Source organism: Glycine soja, chromosome 14, assembly GCF_004193775.1.
Source record: "Glycine soja cultivar W05 chromosome 14, ASM419377v2, whole genome shotgun sequence".
In the NCBI taxonomy this organism is placed as follows: domain Eukaryota; kingdom Viridiplantae; phylum Streptophyta; class Magnoliopsida; order Fabales; family Fabaceae; genus Glycine; species Glycine soja.
Genome location: NC_041015.1, coordinates 23,115,849 through 23,125,638, shown reverse-complemented (window position 1 = coordinate 23,125,638; position 9,790 = coordinate 23,115,849). Strand labels below are relative to the sequence as shown.

Below are 9,790 nucleotides of genomic sequence, written 5' to 3'. Positions count from 1 at the left end.
GAGAAAGCTTGATATGTCATGAAGTCTGCTAACACACTTTCAAGATCAGGAGCTCTTCCTTTTTCATGATGATTGTACATGGTTGACTCCTGTCTCCAGTCATAATTATTTATGGAATAGGAATAACAACTATCCTGATTATGTTCTCCTCCAACAAAATCACAATTTCTTAGTGGAATAGAGATAACAATCTTCATGATACAGTGGTAGAAGATTGTATTTCTTCAGAATAACTAGGCTACTTGTAGGAGATTTTATACATACAATTAATCAAAGAATAGACACAGTTCAAGAAGAAAACAATGGCTATCCAATTCAAGAAGAAAACAAATGTGAATCAAAAGCAAATATTCATAGTTAATCAAAGAATAAAGAATAGGTGTCTTGGAGAGAAGTTCCCCAGCAACGACACCAAAAACTTGATCGAGCTCGGCAAGTGCACCGGACACACAAGTAGTATAAAATGGTAAGAATCGAGTATCGAACTCTTGGGGAACTTGTGTTACTTGGTAAAGCTATATTTAGTGAATAGGTGTCTTGTATGAAAAGATATGTGTGGACTACGAACAAGTAAGTAAACTAACTATTAAAAAGGAAAATCAAGTGAGTAATGATGTGTAAACACAAGTAGACAACGCGTTGGTCTTCCTATTAGGTGCCTGATGTTATATGGATATTCTCTACTTAAAAATGCTCATCTGTCCTATGGTGTCTCCTGAAATGCTAAACCCCGATCCCTTGTGATAGTCTAGCCTAATCCTGATCAAGCATCATCCTCAGATCCCTCTTGTTGGACTAAACTTGACCAGAACTGCATTAAGACAAACATACAACAACTAGGTTACCGTACCCGTATCCCTCATGATAATACGATAAACTAGCCCTGTCCTATTAAGTTCTAAGAATCAAACCAGTTTCCACTGTTGAATGATCCTAACAAAGCATGCATCTATGTGATCAAGGTAAAAGCATACTAAACTAACATACTGATAGCACAGAGAACACACAAAACATCATTAAATAGATAAAAAGGTATTTACATCAAGTACCTACAAGGAAGAACCAACAAAGGATTTAGCTCTCCATATCTGGGAAGCTTCCTTTACAACAAAGAGAAGAGAAAAATGAAGGATTGAAGACATACAAGTAGTGGGGATGTCTCCTCCACCTCTAGAACCTCACAATCACTCACAAACTCATCTCATGCTTTTAGGATGGCTTCCTCTTCAAGCTCAATTCTCTTCCAGTCTTCACACGGCAAAAGCTCTCCAAACTCTCTGGAACTTGGACCTTTCTCTCTCTAGAAATCTCTAAACATGCAGAAGCTTCGAGAAATGCCTAGACTCCCCCTCCATTTCTGATTTCAGGCTTAAATAGGTGGTCTCATTGGTGCTCTCACGCTTAGCGCAACTCTGGCTCGCTTAGCGCACATAAGTGAATTTTAGCTTAGCGCACGTCTTCTCGCTTAGCGGATGGATGCAAGCGGTGTGCTTGGCGGGATGACCTCTCGCTTAGCACACATGTACAACTCATCCTTCTTTCATATTCTTCCTCGCGCTCAGCCAGAAGAGTGGTGCGCTCAGCAGATTGGCTTAGTGAGCAGATCAAAATCAGCACTTCACAAACTTGCCTAATTAAGCTGAAATTGAAAGGGAATGATTATTAAATGCACAAAATGGGGGTACTAAGTACTTATTGCCTATATTTAACAAAAAGTAATTAAAAAACTATAAAATGACCATAAATGGGAGGAGTTAGATACAATTTGCATAGATTTCTTAAACAAAAGTTAGTCGTATTCATCGACTAACACCGCACATCCAATGCCAAACACCACCCTTAACACAAACCAAAGCACCAACCAGGGAAGGAATTTTCCAGCAAAAAAGAATGTAGAATTCACCCCAATCCCAGTGTCATATGCTAACTTGCTCCCATATCTACTCGATAATTCAATGGTAGCCATAATCCAAGCCAAGGTTCCTCAACCTCCATTTTTTTTAGGATACGACTCGAACGCAACATGTGCTTATCATGGAGGAGTTCCGGGGCATTCCATTGAGCATTGTATGACCTTGAAGCATAAGGTGTAAGGTCTAATTGATGCGAGCTGGCTGAAATTTGAGGAGAATCGCTCATGAATTATGATGTTGTCAAGCAATACTATGTATGATGTTTGGGGCAATGTGAAGGTTGTTGTTAGATGTCTCCAATGACTCATTAGGATTTTCAAGTTTATGTCATTATTGTAAACAACAGTTACAATGCTAATAATATGGATTAATTTGATGTCCTTATCTCATTCTTTCACAATTACATCTTTGCTTATTGAACTTCCACTGGAATGAGAGAGCAAGCCTTTGGTTTATTTTCTCAAGCGACCTGTGCTCCCGAGTTTGACTTCCAAGTCTGTTCAATCAGAAATTTTCTCGTTCTACACGTTTGGTGAAGGTGCCGTAAACGACGAGTAAAAAGTTAAAAAAAACATTTGAATGACTGTGTTTCAAATGAAAGTACAAACATACACGTGACCTCATTTTATCATTCTTAAAATTTGTCTTTTTGAGAGAAAAGTGAGGTATCAAGAACAGGATTCGTTTGACTTAATCTATCAATTGAAAACCCTTTAAATGTTTCTCGTCTTTGAGAATTCATTTTCAAAAACCTGCACATTTTCTTTCATTTTTTCCTTGCTACAAGGTCATGAGAAAAAACAACAATAGATACCTTAGAGCCCTACACTGGGGCAATGAGGGGCACCATGCATGAACCTGAAGCAAACCTAGGGGCAGATCAAAATTTCTCACCCGTTAGGTTGAAAACCCGAAAAGGCAGCCTAAGCAAAAATTAGGATTGAAAAATAATAATAATAATAATAATAATAATAATAATAATAAATAAATAAATAAAAACCAATCAGGGGCGTGTTATTGAAGTTTTGTCCCAAAATCCAAACTACAAAAGGATAAGATTTGAAATGACGCATGGCCATGGGGACCACTGCTAAATAGAAACCCTGAGTGGGAACCACCATTAAACCAATGGGAAGAGCAATGCAAAAAAACACATGCATGAAGTTGGGCAACAAAAAAAGAAAATAAAATAAAATCCGCCAAAGGCAAGTGAAGAAAAAGAGAGACAAAGATCTCCAGGTCCTACAAGAAAGGCACAAAGTGCAATGAAGGATTAATGTATAAGACAAAAGGAGTAGAGCCCGACCCGAAAGGTACAAGCAATGCACTCGAGGTTCTTACTCAATGTAACCCTTAAACACTCTTTGAGTCTGTTTAATCCTTTCTTTCATAGCCCTCTTACCCCTGACCACATTACAAGCCCAATAAAGCCCAAGTGGATCAAGGAATGACTAATTTGCTTTTAAGTTGGGATTTTGGAATGAAACCCACGCACGGTTGTGATTGTTAAAAAAATACATCTATCAAAAACAAAAAAGAGAAACCCCTGAGGTTCACACTCACATTTGAGAAGAAATCTCATTCAACCAGGAGCTCGCTGAAAATGCCTAAAGCCAATAGTGATAGTAGGGTAAACGTGATGTAAGTCGCTCATGCAAAACTCCTTAGGATTCCTTTGAATCCAATGGTGGCCTTTGCCTCAAGATCATCCCGTGTCATCAAGTTTTAGTGGGATCAACATACCCATGGCATCATTCTATGACCATAAATCAGGAAAATTCTGCTTGGTCACATACCAAAGTGTGACAATCCATTACCATCCTACAATGGGGAGCACAATCGGCCCCAAAGCCGTATATTTTCTTGCTGTGCAGAATAATCGAAGTTTTTAAAAGAAAGGGGAAAATCCTATGATCAATATTTTGGTTGATTGATTAAATGTCAAACGGCTCCATTGCCGTCACTCCAAAATTGTCAAGTGACTAAATAAAAAATCAAATAGAACATACACTCTGTGGGAGTCCCCAACAAGGTTTGCAAAAAAAAAAATAGGATGAGGTTGCATGATTTATCACATCTTTTTTTTAAAAAAAAACAGTCAATCTTCGTTTTCCACAAAAATGAAAAAAATCAAACCAAAATCCAAATCACAAAAAAATAGGAAAAAATGTCATGAACATTGTACAAATTTCCATTGCATTGCATTGTTGCATACAAAGCCTGCATTTATTGCATTTCAAGATAAAGGTTGCATGCATCTACATCCCAAAAGTCATGGTCATATTAAGTGCATAGATTTCTCTTTGTATGCCAATTTCCCCAAACTAATCTTAGAGTTTAGGATAAGAGACCCTCTCAAAGAGTCAACCACTTGCTTTCTCACAAGGTTAAGCCCTTCAGTACTAGTACCTATTGGTTAGTTTCATAGGACTCAAAGTCCTTGCAATTATCTTATCAGAGACTATTACAGTCTTCTTTGCCTTCTAGAGACAATCAAGTCCATTGGCATGCGGAGACAATCATGGTCATCCGCTTTCGTTGTTTTCAAGACTATTATAGTCCTCTTCGCCTTCCACAGACAATCAAGTCTATTGGCATGCGGAGACAATCATGGTCATCCGCTTTCTTTGCCTTCCAAAGACAATCAAGTCCGTTGGCATGCAGAGACAATCATGGTCATCTGCCTCTTTTCGAAGACTTCAATGCCTTTCGACCAAGACTATTACAGTCTTCTTTGCCTTCCAGAGACAATCAAGTCGGTTGGCATGCGGAGACAATCATGGTCATTCTCTTTCATTGTTTTCAAGACTATTACAGTTTTCTTTATCTTCCAGAGACAATCAAGTCCGTTGGCATGGGGAGACAATCATGGTCATCGACTTTTGTTGTTTTCAAGACTATTAAAGTCTTCTTTGCCTTCCAGAGACAATCAAGTTCGTTGGCATACAGAGACAATCATTTTTACCCGCTTTCATTGTTTTCAAGACTATTACAGTCTTCTTTGCCTTCCAGAGACAATCAAGTCTGTTGGCATGCAGAGACAATCATGGTCATCTGCCTCTTTTCGAAGACTTCAATGTCTTTCAACCAAGACTATTATAGTCTTTTTTGCCTTCTAGAGACAATCAAGTCCGTTGGCATGCGGAGACAATCATGGCCATCCACTTTCGTTGTTTTCAAGACTATTACAGTCTTCTTTGCCTTCTAGAGACAATCGAGTCTGTTGGCATGCAGAGACAATTGTTAAACAAGTGGCCTCAGTTATCTTAAGAAGGGGGATTGAATTAAGATACAAAAACTATCCCCTTAATTAAAAATTTAACTTTTTTTATATCAACAATGCAACCCTTATTATGAACTACTCTAAGAACAATTAAAAAAAAAACTCTTTAAAGTGAAATATAAACAATAATAAATAAAGGAAGTTTAAGGAAAGAGAGAATGCAAACTCAGTTTTTATACTGGTTTGGCCACGCCTTGTGCCTACGTCTAGTCCCCAAGCAACCCGCTTGAGATTTCCACTATCTTGTAAAAAGCCTTTTACAAAGTCTGAACCACACAAGGACAATCCTTCCCTTGTGTTCAAATAACCTTACAACTTAAGAGAACCTTGGTCTTTTAAACAGATCTCTTTGAATAAGAATAAGAAGAAGAAGAATTCTCTCTTGAAGAGAAGAATATTACAATTGAAGATCGATCAAGATTCCTTATTGAATTTGCAAATATTTTGGCCAAGGAATATTTTGAGAGTTATAAGACAATTTTGTTATGAGAGGATAAGACAATGTTGTTCAAAAAAACTCTAAGGAATTTCGTGTACCAAGTCACTTATTTATAGGCCTTTGATGGCCATTCAAAAACTTCTTGAACAGTTGTGACTCTTGGGAGTTATTTTCGAAAATTCTTTACTGGTAATCGATTACATAACTGTTGTAATCGATTACAGGCTTTAAAATTTAAATTCAAATTTCTAAAGGCTGTTATAAAATGTTTAAAACTTATAGTAATTGATTACAAGCCTTGTGTAATCGATTACAGGCTTTAAATTTTAAATTCAAAATTTGCAAATTTGTCTCAGAAATGAATTTGGCCACTGGTAATCGATTACATCCTCTGGTAATCGTTACAAGAGAGAAAATACCATATATTTGAAATCACAAAAAGCTTTTGTAAAATATCCTTTGGCCAAACCTGTGCATCATCAAATAAGGAATGCTTTCTAAGATTCTAGGGACTAAGTTCATCATTTTTCTTGATTTTTTGAGTTCTTGACTTGGATTAAACTTGAGAAGCGCTTATCTTTGGCACCATCAAAACTTCATTGCATATATGCTTCTACAATCTCCCCCTTTTTGATGATGACAATAATTTGAAATCAAGATAAATGATATACAAGTGATATTGCGTGCTCAAACCCTTACTCCCCCTTAAGATTAGAATTTATGCCTAAGTTCATAATCACTATCCCCTTAAGTTCTCTCCCCCTTTGGCAACATCAAAAAGCCAAAAACGTATGGAGAAAGGAACTAAGGCTACATCAAAATCAGAGCATAATTTAATCATAAACTAAGTCAATCCATAGAATTAACCAAACAAGTGTTAAACAGCCAAATCAAGGTCTAAAATACCAAAACACAAACCAAAACAGAATGATAAATATCCAAGACTATCATAACAAAAGTACTAATGAATGCCAAAATACAAGGCGAAAGAAATAACCATAAAGCCTAAGGAAATAAAATATAAGAAAGATAACTAAGAGTCGGTCAAGGATCAAAGCAACGCCTGATGAAGCTCATATCATCTTCAAGCCTAGTAACAATCAAATGTTTCTTCATCAAAAAATTCAAGGTCAAGGTACTTAAGGTCTAGAAAGACTCTATTACAGAATTGAAAGTAGTACCTTTCACGCTGATCATCTGAGGAAAATAATGTAGATGATCGTGGAGATGAAAGAAAAGGAGGAACTGGTGCGGGTGGGTCTCCAAAAGTTCCTTGGCGGCTAATGTGTCATTATTTTCTCTTATTTCTTAACCTTTTTTGTCACCATTTTAATTACTGATTAGCCTTAATTGTCAAATTAATTATGCAGTTTTATCATTTGGGGCTAATGTGTCATTATTTTCTCTATTGGAAGACTAAGTCTCCAATGTTATTTTCTCTTGAGGATCAAGCACAACTCTCTTTGAGGTTTTGTTATTACTATTGAATTCTGATAAGTTTTTCCTCTTCACCAATTACTCTGTATTTGTTGCTATTAATCCATGCATGCTTAGTGCTTGATTAATTGTCTCTGCGCTTAATTTACATTCATGCTTAATGATCAATTTCGTTCATGATTAATTGGTGTATGTGTTGCTTAATCACATAATGACAACCTTATGTTAATTTTCACTTAGTAATTTAATTTAGGGTTGGATTAAGTGGTTGAACTGGTTTGGGATAAATTCTCGTAACCTAGGATAAGAGACTTGCTTGTGAATCAAGGGGAGACAACATGTTTTAATTCTATTATTTTCTAATTAAAATCTGCTCGCTATTTAAATTACAAAAACAAACGACCCCCCCCTAATTCGTTACTGTTTTATCACTATCTATTATGAATGTTGGTTGACCATTGCTTGTTGGGAGACGACCTAGGATCACTTCCTAGATATTGAATTTTTAATGTTTATTTGATTCAGGTACGGCCTCGATCAAATTTGGCGCCATTGCCGAGGAGCAGTGGGCCAAAGGTTCATAATAGTGTTTAGTTTTTTGTGTGTAGCTCTGTCGTTTAGGTTGTGAGTGTGTGTTGTTTTGTTTTGAGTAGCGCTCTGTTTTGCATTTCAGTGGCGTTCCCTGTTTAGCGACTGTTTTAGTGATTGTTTTAGTTTTGTGTAATGCTGTGAATAGTGATTAGCGACTGTTTCAGTTTTGTGTAATGCTGTGAATAGTGATTAGCAACTGATTTTGCAATTTAATTGGCGATTTTTGTTTTGATAGTTAGAGTTCTTATTTTTGGCTGATTTTTTGTGTAGTAGTTTATTTTGGTCCATATTTTGTATGAAAAATACCAGGAGCACTTGGTGTGGCTGAATTTGAGAGAGGCAAAAATTTTGGGGACTTGTTTTTATCAAAACTTAAAACGGCCATAACTTTTGCTCTGATTATCAGAATGACTATTATTATATATGCATTTGGGGTAGATGAAAATTTCCCATGCTGTGGCAACGGATCCGTTTCCGTTTTAAACTTGAAAAATCAGCTATTTACTAAGTTTTTTTTATTTATTTTTTTAGTATTATTGTCTTATTTTTCTAAACTTTCCTTAGGCAATTTTCATAGTTTGACTTTGTATTTTTGTCTGAAAATTTTTGCACTATCTTTTCATGATTTTAGGGTGTTCCCCACAAAATTTCAGCTCATTTGGATATCGTTTGAGTATAGTTGTAGTTTTACCCCCTTGTTAGGTGCTTGTTGAGAAACACATTATTTGCTACATATAGTGCATGACTAGGGGCAATCCAGGTGATTTACAACCCTTTGATCCTAAAATAGATAGAACCTTTCATAGATTAGTTAGACAAAGTGTGCATCCTGATCATTTTGTGCATTTTGAGCATTGTGAGCATTTTGAGTATTTTGTTGCTGGTGATTCTGAATATTCTGATTGTGAGCATTCAACTACTAATTTTCATACTGAGAACATGGCTCAACCTCCACCTCGTGAGAGGACTCTTAGGGAGATGGCTGCACCTGATTTCACTTATGAAAGCTTGTGCATTCAATATCCTGGTGAGGGTGTTCCATATGTTCTCAAGACTGGACTAATACATTTGCTGCCCAAGTTTCATGGTCTTGCAGGTGAAGATCCTCATAAGCATCTTAAGGAGTTCCATATTGTTTGTTCCACCATGAAGCCCCCTGATGTCTAGGAAGATCATATCTTTCTAAAAACTTTTCCTCATTCTCTGGAAGGAGTGGCAAAAGATTGGCTATACTACCTTGCTCCCAGGTCCATTTTCAGCTGGGATGACCTTAAGAGGGTGTTCTTGGAGAAATTATTCCCTGCATCTAGGACCATCACCATCAAAAAAGACATTTCAGGCATCATGAAACTTAGTGGAGAGAGTTTGTATGAGTACTGGGAAAGATTCAAGAAATTAAGTGCAAGCTGTCCTCACCACTAGATTAGATTTCTGAGCAACTCCTTCTTCAATATTTCTATGAGGGACTTAGCAACATGGAAAGGAGTATGATTGATGCTGCCAGTGGTGGAGCTCTTGGTGATATGACCCCTGCTGAGGCTAGGAACTTGATAGAGAAGATGATTTCCAACTCCCAACAATTAAGTGCAAGAAATGATGCTATTGTCCTTAGAGGAGTCCATGAGGTGGCCACAAATTCATGTTCATCTACTGAAAATAAAAAGCTTGAGGGAAAGCTTGATGCTTTGGTCAACCTAGTAACTCAGATTGCCATGAATCAAAAATCTGCATCTGCACCTATTGCAAGAGTCTGTGGTCTATGTTCTTCAGCAAATCACCATACAAATCTTTGTCCTTCTTTGCAACAATCTGGAGTCAATGAGCAACCTGAAGCTTATGCTGCAAACATTTATAAAAGACCCCCTCAGCAGCAAAACCAACAACAGCGGAATAATTATGACCTTTCAAGCAACAGATATAATCTAGGTTGGAGAAATCATCCAAATCTGAGATGGGCAAGTCCTCCACAACAACAACAACCTGACCCTCCTTTCCAGAAGGCTGGTGGTCCAAGCAAGCCATATGTTCCTCCTCCAATATAGCAGCAGCAACAACAACAGTCACAACAAAGACAACAAGCAACTGAGGCTCCTCCTCAACCTTCCTTAGAAGAGTTAGTGAGGCAAA

General features: G+C 37.1%; 1 non-coding gene across 1 annotated transcript; it reads right to left on the bottom strand.

The window, feature by feature from the left end:
* Positions 1 to 8,980: 8,980 nt before the first annotated feature.
* LOC114385540 lies at positions 8,981 to 9,087 on the bottom strand. The gene has a single exon (XR_003660910.1). It is a non-coding gene; the product is annotated as a small nucleolar RNA R71 (small nucleolar RNA).
* Positions 9,088 to 9,790: the final 703 nt, after the last annotated feature.